Source organism: Solea senegalensis, linkage group LG11 (genome assembly GCF_019176455.1).
Source record: "Solea senegalensis isolate Sse05_10M linkage group LG11, IFAPA_SoseM_1, whole genome shotgun sequence".
NCBI classification, from domain to species: domain Eukaryota; kingdom Metazoa; phylum Chordata; class Actinopteri; order Pleuronectiformes; family Soleidae; genus Solea; species Solea senegalensis.
The window spans coordinates 11,876,518-11,902,325 of record NC_058031.1 but is presented as its reverse complement, the minus strand read 5'-3'; the positions used below and the strand labels follow the sequence as shown (position 1 = coordinate 11,902,325).

The following is a 25,808-nucleotide window of genomic DNA, read 5'->3' as shown; positions in this document are numbered from 1 at the left end:
CTGCTTCTGTGTCGGGGGATGGTTCCAACAATGGCATGGAAGCCATGACTTCCCATTGATTTTCCGCCTGGCTTTATGATGAGGCGGGTCTGGCTTTTCTGTATGGTTGGGGTCAAAAGTGGGAGGGCAAGAGATAGCTTTTATGCGGTTGAGGTATATGCAGTTAAGCTGCATACAAAGCATTTACTTGTAATATACCTACTTTTGCCTGACCAACAACATTTTAAGGGTTTGAACATCACTCTTTTTCATTCATTCATGTAGCTCATTACAATAACAACAGGTCGAGTCATTCAGACTATTAACCAAATGGAATTCAGACTATTAACCAAATGGAATCAAAATACCAGCAGAGTTAAAGAAAAATAGAGACCTGCCAACACTGCATATGTTACAATACAACTTTCTCAGATTCTTAACGCATTACATCATAGTATTGAAAAAACCTTCAGACAGAAAACCTGTGTTTTTTCCTACCAGGCAGCAACTGCCATCATCCTGACACAGGGAGGAAAAGCGGTGCAGAGACGCAGCATGGTGCAATCCCAGTAAGGGCCATCATGCGAGCAGATTAAATACCATTTTTTTCCAATGCCCTGTCAAACACTGAGCTGTGTGTGAGCAGCTACACAGCCGTTACAGCCTCACTCTATGAAGCATCTCTCTTTCTCTGTATGGTCAAAAACAGCCTCTTTGATCCGGATATCGCTCCTCAGATTCCTCAGAGGTGACACTCGCACACACGCCAGTATGTGAGGGGAATGTTTACTAGATCTCTGTACCTTGTCAGCAGTGAGACTTGTGTTAGTGAAGGGGGGGTGACTCACACCACCACTATGCTCCCCTTGGTTTACATGATTCAACAACAGACTGCAGACTCAGACCCAGATCAAATTGCACATCCGATTTAATATCCCACAAACATTGGTATGAGCACTTCAAATAGAGATGATGTGAAATGATACAGACAGCAGTATGGCAGTGTGTACATAATGAAGATTTAGGCTGCTATATTTTCATCTGTGAGGAGTCTTAATGTGAAATGCCCACTCCTCGCTTCTCATACAGATCCCACACTGCGGCTCTTGTGTACAGCTCCATTAAGAAAGCTGACCACCACTTCCCTTTTCTTCCAATCCACAAGTAGTGAAACTAAATGGTTATCCTGACCATGGGGGAAGTGACAAAGATGCAGTTTCAAAACGTGTTCAGAAATACAAGCCATGCAATTTTCCCCACTTGACACTGTTGGCTGGCACTGTGATTGCATGTTACCCATACTAAGTTGCTTAACCATAATTATTTCTGTCTCACAACCAGTTACCTTTGAAAACAGGCTAATGAAGAAACAACAGTGGTCAGGATCATTGAGCATCAAACAGAAAAGCATAAAACAATTTGTCTCAACAAAAGACACCTCTACCAAATGACAGGGTCTTAAGTGTCACCTACATATGCCTGGAAGACAAAGGCTACATTCATTTTTTTTTTTTACTCCATTTATGCCTGGAGTCCACACTACTTCAGAGTTTAAGGCCTGGAATAGTGAGATTTTTTTAAACCCTGCTGGCCCTTGGACAGAGATTATTTCTGATAAAGAGATTACACTCTCATCTGGATTGAGACAGTTTGAGATTTTAGATGAAAACATATTAGTGTGGATGTTGCCACAGACCCGGCATTTGTTTACACTGCCGTATTTTTGTTTGTACTTTTGTTTACCAAAACTATGGCACAAACATGACATCACCTGAAAATAAAAAGGAATGCGTGTTATCTGTAAAATCTTAACTCTCTATCCACTAATTACCGAGAAATAAAAGATCACTCCTATTTCACATTAGAGAAGTCATTCATTAGAGAGACTGACTGACAGTCCAGCTTTGTTCAGTTCCTGGAGGCACCAAGAAAGACACCCACTGTCAAATGTATGACCATAATTACACCTCATGACTTACACCATGTCACATATTCACATTGGCTTCTTAAGCCAACTAAGCCTCAAGTGTTCAAACAATTTTGGGTGGAGTAAGTCTCCTTTATGTTTCGACAATCATCCATTATCTGCAGTGCCTTGTGTCATACATTAGTCCATGCAGTGTTGTCCCGCTCAAGTGGATTAATCACATCTGAATCATTAAGCCAGAGGTCACTTCTCAGCTCGCAGGAGAACAAAAAAACATGTCACAGGAAGCTGGGCTTGGTGGAGATTAGCTCCTCACAATTAGCAATGCAACATCTGAGTCCACGTAATAGCTCAGTAAAAAAAAGAAGAAGCACACAGCAGCAGCAGTGGGAGTGGGGGAGAAATTTCAGGAAGGGATTGTTTTTATACGGCAGAGATTGAAGGCAATCACCCCCCCATTCTTGAATTGAATCTTGTTTGAGAGCTGAGTCTCTCTTTGTGCTGGAGTCACATGAAGACTTACTATAACTAATGCTGCAGTGAATTCACAGAATAAGCTCCTCTACTACAAACCTGAAAAAAAAAATACAAAACAGTAGATAAGCTGCCCTTTAGACAAATAACTGTAGTCTTCTTTTAAATCCTAAACTACCCTCTCCTAAAAAGACACCCCCCCACTGCTCTTTACAACAACAGGCACACATCACCCCAACTCCACAGTGGGGGCTGCATGTGCTGGGGCCAGAGTTCATAGCCTCTGGGGTGCTGCAGGGGGGAGTCAAGTTAATTTGGTGGTCCTTCAACAGTTTGCAACTGGTTCACACATGATTTCCTCAATGTGTTTTTCAAAAACACTGAGCTGCTCTGCTGCATCATTACAGGCTAGTAACCAATTTATGACATGAGCTGCTTAAACAGCCATTTGTTTACATGAAACATGGGGAAATCCCATCTGTTTACATGCCTGACAGAACTACTCCTTTTTTTCTCTCCCTCCTCTCTTACAATAGGTAAAACAAGAGATTTTCACAATCAGTTGATTTTTTTAATCAATTGTTAAACAACTGCAGTTGTTAAAATGCAGAAAATGTTGGTCACTGTGCTCGTTTTCTTTTACTGCTTTACAGAAACTATTCATATTTAACAAACTAGAAATCAAGGAATCTATTATTTAAAAAATATTTCATAGATCAATTGTGTCCATTAGCAGTGGATGAACTGTTGCAGCCTCTTTTAATTTCACATACACACGCACAGTTGTTTTACAGCTGAGCAGCAGCAGTGTTGCTATGTAAACTCTCCTTTCCATGTTTTTGTTTGCTCGCATTATTCTCCCTTTATAACCATGGGCTGGTGAAACACAGTCACAGGCCGAGGGCCAGGTCATGGAGGTTTGCTACAAAGTCCAGACGCAGCCAAGTTTGTAGGACAACACAGCCAACTTTCACGTGCACACACAGCTCTCCACAAAAATGCCTCTGACCCGAGGTCACACGCGCTTCCTGCTGCGGATATAAACAAAAATAGGACACTTGGTTTTTTTTTAAAAATCCTAAACTCTTGAGTTTCACCCGGCTTTAGTCATCACTATTGTCCCCCAACTCTTGTCTGTGTCTACAGCCACACACTGCTCCCCCTGTCTGCGCCCTTCTCCACCAACCACAACCATTCTGTAATCTTCTCTTCTTTCTTTTTCTTTTTTTTACTCACCCGCCAGTCTGGTGATTCTTGGGAGTCCCGGAGACTGCTGCAAACAAGTTGAAAAAGACGAGCTTTGCCCGAGATGACCCAAACGGGGGGGAAAACAAGCGAGCTGGGCCAAATCCAAGACCCGGGACAGAGCAACACACACCTTTTTTTTCTCTATCTTTTCTTTTTCTTAAATATCCCCACGGGTTTTCTATAAAGCACGCTGCCCGCACGAATGGGCTCGGGTGAGCACTTGCTTCAACAAAGACGGTTTCACTTTACTCAGACTCTCTTCATGTCCGAAAAACCCAGCGAGGGGAAGAAAAAAAAGAAAGCGCAGGAGCGTCGGATAATAGTCCCCCTTCAAAGTGCTCCTACTTCCCGCGGCCGTGTTGTTGTTGCTGTCGGCGACAGTGTCCACATGAAAAGTCACACAAACAGCCGCTGTGAGTTGTTTCGAGGGGCAAAGGAAGCAGCGAGTTCACCGTTTACAGGCTCCGCTTCCTTTTCCCACACACACACATTCACGTATACACACACACGCACACACTCACAGACACGCTCCCTCTCTTCCCCCTCTTCTCGCTCTCGCTCTCTTTCCTACACACACACACACACACTCCACGCTCTTTCTCTATCTCTCCCTCCGTCTCTGTAAACCTCCTCCCCCTCCTCCTCCTCCTCTTCAGCTGTTCAACAGACGCATCCACATGGCTGACCCAGTGTTTCTTTATCCAGACACTAGAGAAGGAGAATTACCCCGACCACTCTTTAAAAAAAAAAAACTCGAGAAAAAAATCCGAGCGTAACAAAAACATGGACTGGATTCAAATTATCGTCAGCAGGGACAAAGGGGAGGAGGATGAGGTGGGGGTGGAAGAGGAGGAGAAGAGGGTGGGGGGCGCCAATGGGGCTGATGATTGATGGCAGCCCCGTAGGGACTCTGTGTGTGAGTGAGTGAGTGTGTGTGTGTGTGTGTGAGATGCACGCAGTCTAAGTGGCTCGACCCTCATCACACGATCAATGCTAACGCTTATGGGAATGAAACACTAAATAGAGACAACGAAAGAAAGCAGTGAGCGCTACTAATAGTAGTAGTAGTAGTATCTGTTAATAATGACTTTATAGTCTGGATTATTTACTGCACACATCTAAATAGCACATGAGCAATTCACAAAATAGAAATCACGATTAAAAACATTGTACAAGGTGCAATTGAATCCTTCAGTTTTTTGCTTCTTCACCTTCTATGTCATCTATATAAAACATAATACAATGTAATGTGTTGACAGTAGTTCTTGTTTCATTTATCAGCCAATTAATAAACCCAATTTTTATCACATCATCAAGTATTGAGTACCAAGTATTGAGTACCAATTCACCAATTGGTGAAATACTAAGTATTTCACCAATTCCTACTAACACATATTTGTTCCCCTTTTTTTTTTTAATAAACGCTAAGTGCATTCCAACTTTATGTGTTCATCCACTTGCTTACTTGGCAAAGTTTTGTTTCTAACCCGTTTCATGTATTTATACTAGAGTGGAAACAGTTACTCGATTATTAATCCATTACGACATTAATGGTCAACTATTTTGATATTCAATTAATGGTTCGAGAGATTTTTCTGATTTCTCAGCTGCTTAAATGTGAATATTTCCTGGTTTTCTTTGCTCCATGTAACAAAGAAATCATTCAAACTGAATCATTTTTGGTTTGTGGACAAAACAAGACATTTGAGAACATAATTTCCAGGTTTGAACCAAACGATGACTCGATTAATGGAGAAAATAACAAAAACAGATTAATTGATTATGAAAATAATCATTAGTTGCAGCCCTATTTTATACATTAGGTCAGGGAAGACATAAAATGAAGGTTGGAGAGGGACAAGTGTGTGTATTTAACATCCAGATAAATGTTTATTTAAGCAAGGCAATTTGTTATTAATAAATAGTATTCCTTTAAGGTGGAAGGGGGAGACAAATCTGCATCACCCTGTATATCAGTTATTAGCTGCTGCCATGAATGATTCCTAAAGGTCTGCATCAACCATAGAAAAAAAAAAAAATCAACAGACTAGACTAAAAAATAAATAACAACGATATCTTAATTGCAATATCTCTCAGTTATGTCACAATTAGACAACCCAGATAATGTCACAGAGGTACCACAGGTCAGTTTACACTTATTTTATGCATATATGTTATTTTAGTTTCTTTGTAATATTTATATTTTTCTTATGTATATTTATACTTTTCTACTTTATGCTGGTGTTTTTGAGTGGACAGCAGAGTAAGAATTTCATTGTACAGGGAAACGTGTTTCTTTACTGTGCATATGACAATAAACACCTTGAATTGAATTAAGGGTTAAACAGAAGAATGACTAAAGTCACGTTGGCCTGCGCAGGTCACTGTTTTATAAATTAAAGCATATTATGTGCATCTGCAGGAGGGAAAAAAATGCATGACAATGGGATAAGTGAATGCTGCTTATGCTTGTGGAGCTCATTTGCATTTTTGGATAATGAATTAATTAGTCACACACACACACACACACACACACACACACACACCTCCAAACCCATTCAAAGGGCAGATATAAGCAGTGAAGATAATGTGAGCAGTCCATTAGCAGTATTTGGGAGGCCAATTTTACTGGTTGTGCACATGATATCAAATGTGAGCTGGGTTCTTTTCCAAGGTCTCGTTGATTGTCATTTTGTGATATAATAGGTGTTTGTTTTCTCTTTATTTAAACTGAAAAACACAGGTGGGTGGTGTTAAGTTATACATTAATAGGATGATTTTTCATTTCGGTGAGCAAATGGATTCACTGTCTTGAACTTGATATTGGATCACTGTCTAAATCCAATTAACTACACCAAATAGGGAGTTCTCTCTCTGTGCTTCATTTTAACATTGGCAACAGAAAAAGGCAGGCAATAAGGACATGGAGTTGATGAGTTCCCTCATTGTGCTACAAACCATGCTGGTGTTCATTTCAGAAGAGTGGGGGTGGGTGTTCTGCTGAGAAACAAAGTGCTGGTAAAAACCGTTCGCAGGTCCTCGGGCTACTGCCCTGAGAAGTCCTATTCTCCCTCCAGATTGTAACCAAACACCACAGCAGCCACGGCTCCTCCCTTATCGCTGTATGTATACATTTCACAAGGTCAATATTGATGATAGTTTAACACACACACATTGTGTAACACACACACAGTGTGCCTCCCTCCCCCCCGAGTTACAAAAACATTTAAGAATCCTAGACTAACAAGGAGGTGGAAATAAACACGCATGTTTAAAATGAATACGAATTATACGAGTGCATTTCTAAGAAGGACCCGGTCAAATGCCAGTGTCTCTCTGTGGGACTGTGGGGCTTAAGTTGGCCAAGACAGCAGTGAGGGGTGAGTGCAGTGAATCCTGTTTGAAAACAGTGCATTGCAAAGCTGGATTGGCTGGCGGGGCAGGCTCCACTCTCTGGCAGATGAGATCCCATTATCAGGCAGACGAGAACTCCACCTCCAGGATTTCACAGTTCCTCTGTTTATCACATGGCTCTGTCAAGTTGGGCACCATTAACCGATAATGAAAGGAGACAACCGGTGCAGTTACAAGCAAAGCACTCCACATTCTACAGGCCTAAGCATGTATCTGGGAAGCTGACTGTGTCTATTCAATTCTGTTCAGCTTTCAAACAGCCCATCACAATACCTTACTTAGTTGGTTACTTGGTGCCTCTTTTTGAATAAAGAGGAAATGACATCTAACAGAGCTGTGCACTGCTTAAGAGAGGAAAATTGCACTTTTCTGCAACACTGCAACAATTCCTTGTAAGAGCTAACAGAAGCAGAGGGAGGTGTATGAGAGGAAAACACACAGAGAAAAGAAACACAAACTATCATTTTGAAAAATGTTTCTTTCCACCTACATGAAGCGTAATTGCGTCAAGTGTTACTAAACAAAACGACAGTGAATCAAAGGCCAGCGTGGCTCTCATCTTCCTCAGTCTGACTTCACCATTTCTGGTTTATAGGATTCTGTAGCCTCTTAGGCTCATTAAAAATGAATACTTAACAAAAGCTGTGGCTGACACACACTGTTTGCTTTAGCCTAATTTCACCACACTGGAGAAAAACAAGCCACTCAAAAAGGCAGCAAACGCAGAACACACACCAGCAAAGGAGAGATAGAGAGAGAAAGTGCTAGGCAATTCAAAAAAAAAAAAAAAGTCAGCCAGTAGCTGAAACAACAGAAAAGGGGACATGGATGACTGAGCCAAGCCTGAGATAGACTTGGCAAAACCTCAAAGGCCCTGGCCTCTTAAGCACTCATATCTAGTAACTTCATTTAATACTTTCACCAGGGATGAACAGACAACTTGAAGAGGGGAAAGAAGAAAACAGACTTTTAAACAAAGGGGAGGGTTAGGTGGTGGCCGTGGTGAGGGTGTTCTTTTGCGGGTTTGATTTTAACACATGACAACATCCCTGCAGTGTTACAATCCAACCTTCTTGCTGCTAAAACATATAATGAGAGATTGAATCCCTGAGACCGTTTAACCATTCGCAGGCAGGTATTATCTACACAAGCTGTTCTTCTCATACTAGAAACTTGAACAAAGCTATTCCAGATGGGGCTTTTAAAGCTGCGACTCTCTCTACACCACACGTACTATATCCATAAAGAACAAAGACTGTGACTGCTGCTGCTTGAAGTTACAGTTCCTCATGTTGACGGCAGGAGCTGATAGACCCTAGCCCATCCTACTCCTTTCTCTGATGGCAGGCAAGGAAGAAAAGAGAAGCCGACTTCCAATCATTCATCACCCCTTTTAGCCTTCATGGATTCTTAAGAGAGCACTTTATAAGTTAGGGAATCCAAAGGGAAAATAAGGTCTTACATGACTAATTAAAACGCAGTCTTTGCCTGGAGGGGATTGAGAGATGGGGAAGCAATAAAACAACCCTCTCCAATCTCCCAACAAAGTAACCCAAGGAAATTACTACTACGGTTTAAACTATACGCTGTGGATTTCAAGATTCAAGGTTTCCACTGATTTTTCAGCTTTAGCTAAAGAGAACACAGTGAAAACTTTCATGAATCAAAAAAAAGGATTTTTAAAAAAAAAAAAAACAGAGGCTACACCTTTCTCCAACCCTTACTGAGGTGACAAAAGCCTAACTGAAAACAAAGACGTCCTTTGGAGACAACCCAAATAGACAGCTAGTAATTAAGCTGCTACCTAGCAAGCCTTTATTTGAGATCATTAACACAGTTGTGAAAATGTGAGAGAAGCCAAGGAATGGTATTTCACTTTAGGCAATCAGTGCAAGGTCTAGCCTCACATAGCTATCTTGTTTACATAGCTATTCACAGTCACATTTGGCAGCCGTGCAACACTCTGAAAACCAAGACACTTGTAGGCTACATATGCCTGCTCTCTTTGCCAAAGCTACTCAAGAGAGTGAAACTTGCTTGCAGCGGCCAATTGGTAAAACTCTTTCACATAAAACAATGATATGTACGTAAACTCGCCTCTCAGTATAACCCAGCGCAATCAAGCGGCAACATAAATGACACCCTCACAAAAGGCCATTCAAATAAAACAAATAAAACATCCTTTTAAATAAAAACTGAACATCACAAGCTCGACGGGAGGATTTGTAGAAGGGTTACTGTCAAGTAAGAGAGTCTGTTACTTAAGTCACTCTTTGGTAACCTGTGTTTTGTAAACGAGCAAAATAAATATATACGGGGGGGTGGGGGGTGGGGGGGGAGTCATGAGAGTTATGATCTTAAGCACAGAAAGATTTGATTCTAATTTTATCCAGATTTGTGCAGCTCTTTTACACATTTAAATAGCTCAGACGCTATTTACAGCACACTGCTGATTTTTCAAGCTCTCTCACATGGACCGTCTATGTCTGTCTGATTCTCTAAGTAAAACAGGCCCTCATTCATCTGAATAAAAGAGCAGTTCAGTTCACCAAGAACAGGCTCTGAGGAATGAGACAGGATTTCTAGGGAGGGCCACAGCAAGAGAGACAGACAGACAGAGACCGAGTGCAGGCTGTGAGGTAAACGAGTTAGTTTACATTTCAGGCAAACCCTTTGTGAACAAAGACAGAAAAAGATAAAAAATGTTTTTTTATCTTGTGCCTCGTGCTTGGATCTGGATTCAGTTAGGAAACACCTAAGTGAAAATGTGTGTTGTAAGGTGATCAGCAGTCTGCAGCACAGCCAAAGCTGTCCATGATCATGAGAGCAGAAAAGAGTGGCGGTTGGGGTGTGTGATTCCTGTGTGGTTACCGTCTCCAGGCTGATGTGATCAGATAGTCTGTGACGGCTCCATTTCTCTCTCTCTCTCTCTCTCTCTCACTCTCACTCTCACACACACACACACACACACACACACACACACACACACACACACACACACACACACACACACACACACACACACACACACACACACACACACACACACACACACACACACACACACACACACACACACACACACACACACACACACACACACACACACACACACACACACACACACACACACACACACACACACACACACACACACACACACACACACACACACACACACACACACACACACACACACACACACACACACACACACGGCTGTGGTCTCACCTCCACACACTGCCACCCTATGGACAGTGAGCAGAGGTGCACCTTCATGCAGTGGCTGTGCCAAAAGAGGGGGGTGGGGAAACTGAGGCTCATGTCATGTAGTACAACAAAAAAAGAAAATATTCCACTCACAGTAATTCATGACATGCGTATTAAGACGCTCAATATGGTGCAATGGCCTACAAAGCTGAGTCTATTTTTTTCCCCTTCCAGTACCAACGCCTTTTCAGAAATCAATTATTCTCCTATGGTCTCACATGGCTGCTCTCAGTGTGTAAGCTAATGATTCAGCCATCTAGTTTACACATAGATAGCGATAACTAGAATAAGCACATCCATAGCAGGTCAAATGAACAAGATTCTCAATCCATTCATGCTAATCTTTTCCACATCTTGGATTTTTTTTTTCTTTCATGAATAATAGCAGATGGAAAGACAAATGTATGGTCAGCATGTCAGTATTGGGTGTGGTTACAAAATGTCTTATTCAAAGAGACAACACACAGACAGGGTGTTGTTTTTTTGTTGTTTTTTTGGTGGGAGCGAATGGGCTAAAATCAGTGTGTGTGCAGTCGGAGCAGACAGTTTGGAGATCAGTGCTGAGGTCAAGAGGAGCCACTTAGCTGTGCTTTGGCCTTCCAACCCCTACAGCATTCAGAATCAGCCGCTCCACTGTGGGCGTAGATAAAAAGCCTGGCAACAGTCTTGAAACTGGAGACAGCCACATGTATTAATGCATGCAGGTTTTATTTATGGCTTTTTAAAGGTACAAAATGGAAATTAATGGGGGGATAGGCAAGGCAGTGGGAAGCTTCCTCATTAGCCAGAATATATATTCGGTTATCCTCACTAGTGCAGATTCCCAAAGGCACCAAATCATTTTCTTTTAGAAACAAATGAAGCTATAAATGATCCAGACTAAAAAGAAAACATACCTTTTCTCAATTACAACAAAACCACGGAGGTCTTTGTGATTTTTTTAGCCCAAACTATTATCACTGTAATTCAATAAATGAGTTACAGAGATCTCCAGCAGATGTAAAACACGGCATTTCTTCCCCCCACTGCACATTATTACAACAGCCATGACACATGGAGAAAAGCTGTCAGCTTTGAAGTCCCCGAAGAGCAGATCATGTGCTGAAATCTGAGAATATTATGTTCGGTGTAATTTATGATTACACGGCAACCCCGCTGCTCTTTGTCATTATTGTTTGGACTTATGAATCAAGTGAGCATGGAAGTCTGCAGCTCATTATGCTGCTGTGGACACAGAGAATTACAACACAGAAGTGGTGAACTGGAAATTCTGCAAATTGCTTGTTTGGATGCACATATCATGCATAATGCATGAGGCATCTAACATATAAAAGATATGCGTGTCAGTGTGTGGTAGAAAGTGAGTGCGAGTGTAAGAGATCGCAACCAAGTGGGAGACAGTGGGGGAACAAGAGATAGAGTAACACTGGTGATATTCAATATTGAGTAGAGTGGAAAGCTAACATGCGGCATGGCAACTGTCTTTATAATAAGGACGGGGGAAATAGACAGAAGAGGCTTGATGCTGCATTAGCTCCATAAATCAGCACGTAGAAGAGATGGGTGGAGGGAAAGATGGATGGGCTGAGGGGAGGGAGGACTGAGCAGCAGAGGGAGGGGAGTCTGAGCTGTAGTTTTCTCTGTTCCTGCGCACATCAGCAGCAGAAGGGCAGGGATGCACGGAGGCCAAAGCAAGCCAATTACCAAACTCATTAAGTGACCTACTCATCAGCTTTGAACTGCAGCACCTCTTATATCACAACTGGATTCTACTCCACTGTGGTAGACTTTTTTTTTCCAGACACATTTTACACATGTTCAGAATTAGGAACAGGAACATTGCAGTGTAAAAATCACAAGTGAAACTGTAATGAAAAAAAGAAAAGAAAAAAGATTGGCAGTTGTGTGACACTGTCAAAAGACAGCACTGCACTGGATATAATGAAAGGAGAAAGACCTGCATACACAGTAAGACGTCAATGGAGACAAACGTTATGGAGTCAGACAAAAACACAAGAGAGGGTTAGTATGAGGACAAATGTGCGCTGACAGGCTGAAGTATTAAGTAGCAGGTGAATGGCTGAGATGATGCAGTTCAATGTAGAGTGAGGATGATGATGACAGAGGAAAGTAAGACTGAGAACAAAATCACCTAATGGCCAAGAGCAATATCCAAATTGAATAAATTTGCCACAAAACATATTTTATTGCAAGAAAGGAACCTCAGCTAACAAATCATAGATTTATTTAAAAGTCCAGTGTGTATAATTCTAATTAAATTATTTTAATGTGGCAGAAATTGAGGTGTAAAACCACCTGAGGTGTAAAACCATGACTTTCATCACATTTAGAGGTCGACTGATATGACTTTGTCTTTGGCCGATACCAATTTTCTTGGCCAATTTTCTTTTTTTTTTGCCTCCATCTGATTAAATAAAAATAATAACATAACATTGGTTAACTTAAATTGGCATTAATTGAATAACACTTATGGTCTGTCTCTGCAATTATGGGTGTGAAGTGCAGTGAACACAGGCCATCAGAAAATTACATTATGTTAATTAACTTTTTGAATGAATAAAACTACTTTTTCACGACTTAGCAGCATTTATCAAGTTTCCACGACTAAGCTGCGTAAAACATAGACGAATAAGTAAATATTTGCCATGATTATTTTTTAAAAATGGCAAAAACTAGCTCAAATCAGGCTACATCTACTCACATTAGCGTTGTGTAATCGCAATAGATTTTTTTGCATATCATTCAGCTCTCGTCCACTGGGTGGTGCAGGAATAGAGACATCGTGGGAGATGGAGAAGGATGTTAAAGCAGAGGGGGAAATGCTGCGTTAGACGGCGCTCCAGTGTCGCGAAACAGTGTTGACTAACCTTGACTGCATTCACCTCCTAGTTCACTGCCACACTGCCTCTCACAAAGTATTGACACAACGACAGTCTGCAAGAGAAAACTGAAGGGGAGGAGAGAAAGAGACAGACACACACACACAGAGGAGAAGGGGGGGAGGAAAAAAAAAACATGAATGATGTGTAAATGGAACAAACAAGGTGGTAACAGCTTGACAGTAGTGGTGTATACATGGGTGAAGACAGCTGCCATATTTGGCATCATGTAGAACACATGGTGAATGTAGCCACTGAAAAACATGGAGGTGCACAGAGAAAAATATAATACCACTCACAATGCAGTTAACATTTTCAATGAGGAGACTGTGAGCTTTTATTTCAAGCCAGTATTCATTTCCCTCTTCTCAATAAACCTTTGTGGATACACACACACCCGCGCGTACGCGCACACACACTGAGGCACTCATACCTGCTACACACACACTGTAAAACACACACACACAGTCCCCCACCTCCGAACCTCCCCCATCATCCCATGAGCCCTCTCTTCTCTGCCTCGCTCGACAAGAGCTTGGAAATAAAAACATCACAGCTCTGCCTCGCAGCACCTGTTCAATAACATTGACATTTCACATTCAGCATCCACACACTGAGAGATTCCCTGCTTTTAGAAATGCAACACACACACATCGCAATCTGGTGTGTGTGTGTGTGTGTGTGTGTGTGTGTGTGTGTGTGTGTGTGTATACGTGCATTTCTGAATGTGTGTGTTTTATGACGTAAAACAATAAACAATTCATTGTTAGCTACGTGTCTTGCTTTGAACAAGTTATAACACACTCACAAATACGATGACAGCTGTCTCATTCTTGTAATAAAAACCTGTTATATGATATCGTTGTGAATCAAAAGGAATCACTGAGGACAATCTTAGAAAATGTGTCCGGACGACGTGGATTAATAAGCCAAATGCATGCATGATAACATTAGGGTAGTGCGATTATTTTACCAATTTGAAAGTAAGAGAGCATGTTTTGTTTTGAATTTGAAAAGAACACCAGGTGTGCAGTTAATACAAATCAAGTATTTTTATCCAAGCAGCCTCGGCACTCACTGTTCAACAGCTAGACACGTGCACTGTTGTCTGATATAGCTGCTCATGTGTTTACAACCTACAAAAAATGAGGATTTAGATATTATGGATTGATCTTGACTTTCTTTTAGAATGGACCACCACACTGTAATGCATGTTTTCATACAGTCATTGCCCGCCACCTGAGGAGAGGCTGAACAGAGCAGTGGACCAACAAGAGCCACGGCTCAATGGCGCCGCCAGGTGCAGCCTAACCTGGGCGGCTGAGCAGGGACATCTGTTTGACAGCAGTGGAGCCATCAGTCTCTCGCCATAACCACAGAGTAAATGGCAGTAAAGCTGAGGATTAAGTCCTCGTATGAATAGCTCACATTGATTCTGCAATCCCTTCTGGGATTTCTGTGGTGACAGACAATGTGGCCATCAAGCACACACACACAAACACACACACATACAGAAGCTCATCCGTCTCCTGGGTTTATATATATATTTATAAAAACCCTCTAAAACCAGTGTGAGACCTTTCTCCATTTCAATCTGCTCATATCTCAACCTAGAGACTGTATCCAACTAACACGGAGCATCATTCCTTTCAAAAGACTGCCCGTCCATTCAGTCTCTCCCAGTCTCAGAGGACAAACTAAAACAAGCTCGACAGAAAAAGAAAAGTCCATTCCTATATTCCAGTATGTTTGTTCATGTGAGAGCCAGGTCACGTCCACACTCCCTCAGAGATGAGGGTTATTACCTGTGAGCACTGTGGGGTGATGTGGATGATGACAAAGACAAACTGGCCTTTCCTCCTTTAGCTGCCTGCTCTCAGTCTTTAATACATGAACATTCATGCACTCACTCACTCCAGACAAGCATTTTGTTTTAATGACCAACACTATGTCATCGTTACTCGCTCATGCTAATCACTTAAGGAGACGTGTTGCTGTGTGTCTTCATATCCAGCATTTTGCAGGATTTAGTTTGGATTGCTTTGGATTAAAAAGTAAGTTGTGATGTTTTCAAGCGTTTGCTCTTTTTTTATTGACTTATGAAAGCAAGTGAGGAATTTGCATTTGAGGTTTAAACCAATACTTAAGGATTGCAATGTAAGACCTTTTATTCCCACACGTTTTGTTGCTGTGTTTTATACTACACTCAAGTTATAAATAGCACTGAGAATGCATATTTATTTATTTATTATTTACTATCACCATGCTCCTTTTGTTACTCACAATAGTTTTGGAAACAACATCCTCTGTCATGGTGATTTGTCAATTGTCCATGTGTTTCATCTGCTACATTTGTTTTTTACATTGTTCGGTAATGGTCTGTATTTATATAGCGTTTTTCTAGTCTTGACGACCACTCAAAGCTACTTTACACTACTGTTTGGGAGGGGGTTAAGTGTCTTACCCAAGGACACATTAGACTAGCGGAACCTGGAATCAAACCCACAACCTTCAAGTTGAAAGACAACTCGCTCCATCACTGAGCTCCTGTCGCACCATGCCACGTGTCTGAACTGTACTGGACTGCTCCAGGGGGGTAAGTGCACTCTAGTAGCCTGGACAGGAGCTGTCCTGGGTGGATACAATTGTGACATGGGCCCCTTGTAAACCTTAGCGTGGAGTTGCTCATGTTCGCAAACAGCAGTGGGAATCACAGGGTACCTTACCATACAATACGTGATACATGGTCCACAATACCAATAATATCACAATTTAACTTATATGTGATAATCAAGACAATCACATAGCGATACATCACAATATCTGTCTAACTGAAGAAAACAAAGCGTCCGTGAAAAGTTAAAAGTGCAGGATTTCTCAACATAACGAATAAAGTGCACCGATTATCATATTGCACAAGGAAGATGTGACGATATATCACTGAATCTGTATTCTCTGACCCAAGCCTAATTGCAAAGACGGACTGTCACACAGAATTCTTTAAGACTGGTTAAAGACTGGGATATTTTTTTAATAACATCTAGAGAAAAAAAAAAATCATACAGCAACATAGTGCATGTTGTCATCAAACTGACTTGCTCATCCAAAACGGCTACATTGGTCATCACGGCTGACATACGCCACCTCCGATGCCATTACCTGGTAATTAGTGTGCACTGTGAGGACGCTCCTTTAACCTTTGAGAAACAGAATGTGGCGGCTGCAGTAAGTAGCCAAATGGAACATTCTCCCTACTACCACTGAAAGAGGCGTGAGTGAACCGGGTGAGCGAAAGAGAGATGGAGAAACAGACTGTGACAGGAGAGCAGCTTCTATTAGGTAAGCACATTGAGCCATCAGGCCTGCAGATTCATCACCACACAGAATGCCAGTCAGCAGCAGCAGCAGCAGCAAGAGGCTCATCTGCCTCTCAACCATTCTACTGTTACAGTGAGGAAGGAAGGGGAGAGTGACAGGGAGACATTTGCCAAGCAGATTTGGATCACAGCAAATATTCCAGATAATGCACGAGTGGGTGATATTAACAATCATTTCCCCTGCCCTAATAGGCCATGGATTGCTAATGATAACATTATCATACTACATGAACTGTAACAGTCTGGTCCCAGGGTGTGCCGAGACCAATGGACAGCAACATTTGGATCAATTCACTCGTGTGCTGCTGTTAAGCTGCTGAAACATATTTTGCATGCAATGTGTCGTCGGTTGAGCTGTGAATGAGTTGGTTCTTTGCCTGTTTGCAGAGCGAGGCATCGGGACACGGGGTTAGGCAAGTGGATCGGTGCCATGTGAGAAGTGAGCTGAAACTGGCAGCGCTGATGAGCTTCCCCCACTTATCTTAATGTCAAACACTCTGCAACTGTTGCAGACAAAGCTACAAATTTTAATTTAACACTCGTGAAAAATATTTCTATTGTCCCTTTGCACTTGTCAACAGTCACTCCATAACTAAGCCAAAATGGTTTTGGTTTGGAGAACATCCTGCAGTGAGCCTGCATGTATTATCTGGAGAGGATGTTTCCAATATATTTACATTCTGAGCAAAAGGCTGATATGAAAGAGTATCATCAAAGTAAGTCAGACTCTTCCAGCACCAGTGCATTAATGTTGCATTAGATTAAGACAATATAAGTTTGAAATGACTTCTGATATTACAAAGTATTTCTGACGATTCTTTATTTTCTTCAGCAGACCAGGGTCACATTTAATTCACATGGTACAATTTTATATCATTAATATGTTTTATGTCTTTATGTCTGAAGAGTAGGATTATTAGATTAAGTCATGCCCTGCAGAAAACAATTTAAAGATAGATTTAGATAATTAACAGATGCATCAATCGTCAGAATTTGATCATTAATCATTTAAGACATTTTTAAATCAACTGTAGATAAAAAAAAAGAAAAAGTTTCTTTTATATTTTTACCTTTAGTTTATACCATTTTACTATGATGATACACTACCAAATGGAATATCTGTTTTGGGATAACAACAATACATTTGTAAACATCCCATGTCCACTGATGGCCATTTCCATAAATTGTTTTTTTTTAGATATGTAATTTATAAAAAAAAAAAGATGAATCAAGGGACTTTAGAGGAATTAAAATGACTAATTAAAACTCATTTTTGTTGCAGTCCAAATTCAATCTCGTGCCGATGCAGTTCATTAAGGTTCACTGCTGTTACTTACTAAAACAGCTGCGAATAAAACAAATGAATGCAAGAGAAGAGAATTCAGAACTGCAAGTCTAATCGACACACCACTAATAAAGCAAATCTTCCATGCATCACAAAAGGGGCCATTTCTACTGGCCTATTGCTTAACATTACATTACATTTTACACATAGTAATTTGTTGTGTCAATCTCCCCTGCCAGGTTTATTCTTGAATCATAAGCACTAGCATCCTCTCCTGCCACCAACTTGGTCTCAATCATGGCTATAATTTGAGAGCGGCCTGATTGTGTTAGGAGGCAGCTGATTGCTCTGATGAGCAGAGAGCTGCTGAGCAGCAGAGCAAAGTGGGCCATCTATGCTGCGGAACAAATAATGACACCAATAACAGCCAGGGTGATATTGGGTTGTCAAAGAAACAGTGTCACTTTTAAATGACAGCCCTGTCACCCACTCTTGCAAAAGTGGCACAGAAACAATCCCTGTAGGAATTTGTCGCCGGTACGACGCTGCAGCACAGTGTCACATTTTTAGTGAGGCCAATATCCACAGGGTTAACCTCATCTGCGGCTTTGCCCCATCATCATCCGTTTGGGGCAGCATCGTGACGCAACTTATTCCGGGACACACAAAGGCTAATGCACGTAAATCACAACTAGGAGACTTGAATGCTTGACACACGGCTTACCAGCAAAATAGCTAGCCTGAGTGGGCGAGAAATGAACCTTGTTATGTGTCCCGACACTGGGCCCTGCTCTCCAGCAAATAAAAACATGCCTCTCACTTACAGGCTGCCTGCACCCACAGCCCCATACATCAGCATTATAAAGGAGCTCGGCAGCCTCAAGGTCAGCTCAATTTCCTCCCGCTGTTATGAAGTATCAGAATCACAGTGAGAGGGGGCACCCACACACACACATGTACAGAAATGATTTAGGAAGCAGGGGAGGGGGAGGAAGAAACAGGGAAGGAGAGGCCGTGTGTAATACAATGGAGCTTGTACGAGACAAACCACAAGAAGAGGACCCGTCTTTTACCGTTAGGATGTACGAGGGCAGGCATTTGTGAGAAAACAGAGAGAATATTAAGTACACTCCTCCTTCCGCACACAAAGAGAATAAATATATATAGTGGTACAGTCTGCAGTATATAGTAAGTAATGGGCTTGAACATCCTTTGTTTAACAAGCCGATTCCACTCGCGTAATCACTCAAGTGTAAAGTCTATGAAACTACAGAGCAATTAGACCTCCTGAATTAGTGTTTCAGAAAATATGAAAACGATGTTTACCATTTACTGTAATTAAATTCTAAGCTGTTACATGGGCATAACAGCGACCTAATGCAGACATAATGCTTTTGTTCTTTCTTTTTTTTTTGTAGATCTGAGCCCATTCATCACATGCCCAAGCAATTTGATAAATGACACAGGAAGCATGAAAGCTGATCATGTGCGTAGCAGAGAGTGTTTGCCTCTGACTGAGTCTGCAGTCGTCCTTGGCTGCCTCACTGGCTGAGGTTTGACATCTTCAGCTAAGAGCCTGGGGAAATAACAGCAAATTCACTTAATGGCACCACCTCATCTATTCCTCATACGGGGAGAGGAGGGAGAGAAAGAGAGAGTTCCTTCAGGTGTTACAAAAAAAAAAGGCTGTGTGCTCTTGGTAGTGCTGCCGTCTCTCCCATACATGGGGGTGCAGGTGTGCGGGTAAAAAAACCCAAAAACGAGTGCATTGAAATCCATCGCTAGCATTTGTTGACCGCTAGCTGTAATTTGCAGTCAACTCTGACCCTTCGCAAAAAAGCCAGTCTGCTTTTGTTACCACTGTGGGGCTTTTTAAGGTGCTAGCATAGGATAGTCTGATGTGTGTGCGCCTGTGTGGGTTTAGGGTGTAAGAAAATATGAGTACACTAAGATATTGCAATATTTTTCACGGCATGATGTTGTATTGATTCTTTGAAGCGCTGCATTGCTATATAGATAATATTCTTGACAACTGCTATTTGGCAGCAGGATTTAGTCCATTTCCCCCCTCCCCCACCACCCCTCGCTAGACAAAGAAAACAGTAAATTGGTTATGTATATGACATCAGCTCATAGTATCCTAATGTATTGCAATATATCATATGTACCGTATTGCCAGATTCCTGCCAATACACAGCCCTGTGTGTGTGTGTGGTCGCATGAGGGAATGTGTGGTGATGTGTGCCCACAAAGACAAACACATAGAGAGATACATGCAGCGACAGCGTGCTCAGCTTCAGGTGCGTGCATGCATGTTTGTGTAGGTGTAACTAAGCATGAGTGTGTATGTTTGTGTGCCTGCAGTGAGTCACAGAGCCAGAGGTGTAATGGCCCTACTTCATCTTTGTGTGAGGTTTTTGTAGAACAATGCAAAGCAGAGCAAAGCAGCTGGCGGGGAACCTGGGCTGGCTTACAGGTGGATAACCTCTCAGGGTAACTGCAGGTATTGCTATCAGTGCAGCCCCAATACCCTTTGGGGCTATTTTCAGGGCAACTGCACCTAGTGTGACTGGCTGGATGACATCTCTCTGTGCAGCACAAGAAAAGAAAAAAAAATCCAAAAAAAACAACACGCTGTTGCTCTGGGCTCTACAACATTTAATTTCAGCAACCCTGAACAGCTCTGCTATTGTTCAGATGTGTTCTTAAAAGACTCAGTAAACAGCTCAGTGGCTGTTTTCAAAGGTGCGACTTCTAAGGCATTTTCCCCCATCGAGGCTAATAAAGTATAACAAAGTGGCATGTAAAAATGGAATTTACATTACCCTAACCTGAATGTAGAATATAACTGCCTGCATTCAAGAGCATTTGACTGATAGTTGCATCTTAAAGAAAGGATGAATCACAGGCAACAACACAATTTAGCTCGTGAAAAGATTTTCTTCTCTTGTTTTTACTATGATGCTATGGTAACAAACTGATAAAAAAAAGAAGCATGCGAGTTATATTCACATCCTGATGTGAGGGTGAATCACAGGCTGAGAGCTTTGATAGTATTTCGCAGCCATCTAACTGCTTGATTAAAAAAAGGCTCTGACATCTCACTCAGTGCTCCAGTAGCTGCAGGTTATACAGTACAACAGTGTGTTATTGCAGAATTTGTACAAAGGTTAGAAGACAGCAGCAGCAACATGACGGGCAGAGAGAGAGATGACACAAGGCTGAACAAACACTGGAAGAAAAACGGATTCCGCAACACAATGTGCAGTGGGCGGCGGAAGATCTTAATTGGGCAAAGCTGCATCGCATACAAATGAGAAGTAGTAACGCACATAAACAGCTAATAAAACTATATATGTAGAGTCAGGCCAGTTTGTGTGACACTGCTGCAGTCCATCTAAATTGAGTTGATAACAATCACACCTGCAGGCTGCAAGTACCAATTACTTTTATTATTGATTAATGTGCTGATTATTTCCCCAATTAATCAATTATTCATGAACAAATGTGGAACATGCTTATATGTATTACCTGGAGCCCTGAGGCAAAAGCAGAAACGCCGAAAGATATTCAGCTCATAGTCGAGATAAAAAGAACAACGGAGTCTCACATTTAAGGCGCTACAGTGTTAATTATTTCTGCTTAAATGTATAAATTAATTGTATAATTGATTGTTACTGCTACACGCGGCTTTAATCAAATCCACCAAGCAGAACCACATTAACAAAAATAAACTAAGAGCGAGTGGGGCACAGACTGTGTGTGTGTGTGTGTGTGTGTGAATATTCGGGGAAGTGTTGGGTCATGAATTTTCAAAGAAGCTACTATAAGTCACAGTGCAGAAATCTATTGCTATTGTACATCACGGTGCACTTTTCAGCGAGCAGTAGTGTCTGTTAATGGACTAGCTGATAACAGCTGCATAATATCTATCATTGAGTGCAGTGGTGCTGGAGGAGAGGGGAGATGGACGCCTTCCTGGAGTGCTTTCCTCTAACATAAAGATCTCTCCTCTCCCATCTGAGTGAATGGCATCCCACTACTTGGCTCCCTGTGGTTAGCTTGTCAGCCCCTCTCTCCATCTCTTTTCTACACACCTGCACCTGACATTGTGAGTGTTCCATCACCCACCTCTTTTCATCCCCCTGGAGGATATAGTTGAGCCCCGCCCCATTGCTCCCAGCAGCCCCTGGGGTATGGGACAATTAAAAAACGAGGCAGGAGCTCAGTCAAGCTGTCAGGGCCGAGTCTCAGATCAGACTGAGCTGGTATCACAGCAAAGGTGGGGGGGGGGGTTGCCATTGGGGCACAAAGAAAATAATATACTATGTCTGTTGTACTTGAGATCAACATTCACTATAGTGCAAGGTGATGGCAGCATATCAACACCCTGAAAGCAATGCAGTCTGGCTGGAGCGATATATTTGACAGTATTCAGACATTGCTTGACTGAGTGTGCACACACACACACATACAGCACCACTGCTATATCCTGGTGTCAGCCAATTACAAGCCTGCCCTGCCTGCCCTTGACTACACTCCCTAACCTCCCTCCACAAGCCGTGTCAAAACCCTGTGCACTGATTTTTGTGCACCTCTTGCTTCCCCATTTTGCTGCTTCTTCTTATTCTTTTACGGAGTCTCTGTCTTTAGGGTATGAAATATTTAGCAGCCCCATCTAAATACACCTTCAGGCACCAAGTCAGAGCTGTCTCCTTTCGCAGGTATGAAGTAACGAGAGAGGGAGACAGTGGAGGAAGGGCTGGTGTAATATTTCATCAACATTATTAAATCATTTCTCCCCTTGGCAGTCCCTGGGTGGTCTCGGGTTGTGTTATTCCTCAGTCAGGGTTCAGTGGCCTCAGATCGTGGGGTTGAGTTTGGCTGCTCCGCCAACAGAGTACTGTGCTAAGCGGGTGTCAGGGGAGTTTCCCTCAATTAAGCATAGGTAAAGTAATGCCTCTCACCGCGGTTGCGCCATGAATACATTAGTCATGCTGTCACCACAGGCTAGAGTGCCGAGATGCAAGAAGAAGACAGACAGCTGGTCACTTCATACACAAATGAAGCAGGTTAAACAAACTAGCAAGCAAGATCGTATTACATTAAACACAAGCTTGTTCCACATTTGGTACCAATCACATAAAATAACCTGCATGACATATGGATGAATATATGAATTTAATCAATTCTAATATACATCAAAAGAGTAAACAGTGCAGTGTAATTCTGTTGTAGCGTTACTGGGACTTGGGCTAATGAGTTTGTATTAGCTGTTTGAGTGGACGACACTGGAGGACACCGGATCCTTGTTGTGTTAATTAAAGCTAAAAACGATGCAGATGAAAAATTAGCATGACCCACAGCTTTAGTGAGGGATATTGCCAGGGAAATGTGTTTCTCTGTTAAACTGTTTTTCAAGGCAGGGCTTTTTAGAAAATTGGAATCAAAATAAATGATTTCAACCAATTATCAGATTAAATAAAAGTGGCAAACATCTGAGGAATCAATTACACTCATGATGAGAACAAATTACCTTCGACTTTCTGTTACTGTATATGTTCAAAAATGAAAACTGCACATGTGCTGACATGCCCCATTATTTTTAATTCACCTAACAAAGCATTCAAAAAGGTGGGGGTTACAGTGATGTGTCAACAATAGCAAGAAAGCCTTCCTTTGTCACTTCTCATATGCGAGTACTGGACAGGCGTATTAAAAAGCACTGACTGATGGCTTCACTGCAGACTGGCTGTCCAGCTCTCTCCCTGATGAACCACATCAATGTGTAGACACATGAATGCAGCAGCCTGTCCTCCATTTTCTCCACCTCTCCTCCTCCTCCCTTGTCAGAGGCAGGGAGAATGACGCAGTAAATACAGATGCTGTGTGCACCGTAATTCTGGGCCCCGCTGCCTTTTATTTGCCTTGACAGCTTCTGCCGCTGTTGAAATCAAACGCACAGGCATTGGCGGGGGGAGCTAGTATTCTCTTTAATAAACTGCCAGGCAAAGCAGAGTGAGAGTAGAAAAGGAGGCTCTGCTCAACACAGTCCAGGTTTTGCTAAGCAGCCGCTGAGGGGAGAGGGGAGAGAGAAATGGGGATAGCGGTCCTTCAGGCATCAGTGAGCATTATGCTGCTCACGCAGGCTCGGGCATTCAGCATCATTGCACTTACCAAGAGCCGTCTGAGCCAATCGGTCAGCAGGGAGTGCTGGGCATTAGGCAGAGATATGCACATGGACATGACGACGAGAGTAAGAGACACTATTGAGCTTCCCAGTCAGCAGCACCTGCTCCCATACTCATTCTCAGTCCCTTTGAGCTGCCAGGCTCAATTAATTATATCCCTCACTTTATGATCTCTATCAGGATAAACACAAATAAACGAAGGGTGGTTTGACAACAAAGAGCTCGCTGAAAAGCCCTCCAGCATTGTGACAGACCAACCTCTCCTTCTACTGACAAACCGATTAGATGATTCTACAATTTGTATTTGTTGTTTAACACAGATGCTAGAACAAGACAGAGCTCTCCAAATTCTCCCACTGATGTGTGCGTGTGTGCGGACAGGAGGAAACAGGAAGCTTACCGCTATGAAAATAGACAGCTTTTTGTACTGACCCCACAGTTGTCACTTAGATATGAGAGCCAGTGTCAGTACACACACACAAACACACTTTTTTCATGTACTAACATCCATTCATTCAAACAGGCTAAACACTAAAAGTGTTCTCCCTAACCATAACCAGTTAACGGCTAACCCTAAGCTGAACCTAACCACAGTTTAAATATTAGCAGCCTTAAACTTAACCAGTTCCTCAGAAATTAGGTTCTGCCTCATTAGGCAAATTAGTTTTGGTCTCCGTGAAAATGACTGGTCCTTGATAGGGCTGAGCGATTTTAAATGAATATTCAATTGCAATAACATTTTTTTTACCTAAAATGCGATGTGATTTACGATATGAGAGGGAATGCTCATTTTTACAGTATTCTCATTTTCATTTCAATAAAATATTCAAAATGATTACCGTCAGATATTTGTGCAGACGTGAGAAATAAAGATGTTTTCTTCAGTCTGGAGAGTATGCGTACAGATGATGTGTATATAGATCAGGACCATATTTAATCTAAAATGGTAATTTGACAATTGCAGTAGGCCGTATAGCGTCTTTTGATTACATTTCGATGAATTGTTCAGCCCTAGTCCTTAAGAGGTAACAAATCCACCCACGCCCTTTGACAGTGCAGCAGGGGAAGGACAAGAGGGTTGTGCTTTAGGTGCCGAGACTGTTGAGATGCACAGCTGCATTAAACATTTAGGCAGAAGGGGTAAATCACTAAATACCTGGCCAGTATTTAGAGTCCTGCTGCACTGGCGTGCCCCTAACACCATTAACATTGTTCCTTTAAATCCAATTATGAGCCGTGTGTGTCCACATCAATCAGCCATTTTCATTTGAGCTCATGGTCTTCTTTATCACCGTTACTGCTGCAGTAATTGAGGCGGTGCTATGGAGAGGCTATGCAGTTTACCTCCATCTGGGAGGTCAAGAGGAATGGAGTTGGTTGACAATGATTATGCTCTGGCTGATTAGGCTCTGGGCTACCGCTGAATATTTAGCACTGATTAGACTAAGCTCTGTAAAGAGCCATGTGGCTCACTAACAAAAGGGACAAGCTATACATAGGAACGGGGAGAAAAGGGTATCCATTTGTGCAGGCTGGTTGAAACAAGCAGTCTCATACTTTGAGTGGCTGGGATTGTTGTGATCAGCACATTTCTCTGTTTTCGTGAAGACAAACAAGAGCTGTGAATAAGCATATAGTATAGCTTTGTAACTCATAGAGTAATCCTCAGAAAAAATCATTACAGGGAAAATCTTATTCACAGTCATCTCTACAGGGACATTTTACTGTGTTATCTGAAAATCT

The 25,808-nt window shown here is 42.0% G+C and overlaps 1 protein-coding gene across 6 annotated transcripts in view; it reads right to left on the bottom strand.

The window, feature by feature from the left end:
• rerea (arginine-glutamic acid dipeptide (RE) repeats a) overlaps positions 1–25,808 on the bottom strand; it is a 128,136-nt gene that overhangs the window by 88,173 nt on the left and 14,155 nt on the right. For 3 of the 6 annotated variants that reach the window (XM_044037198.1, XM_044037194.1, XM_044037201.1), the window contains exon 1: positions 3,617–4,153. The exons of 1 other annotated variant lie outside the window; for it this stretch is intronic. The gene's annotated coding sequence lies outside the window, so the exon portion shown is untranslated. Of the gene's footprint in view, positions 1–3,616; positions 4,154–13,200; positions 13,281–25,808 lie in introns of those variants that run through there. 2 more of the 6 variants (XM_044037195.1, XM_044037196.1) reach the window with 1 other exon arrangement.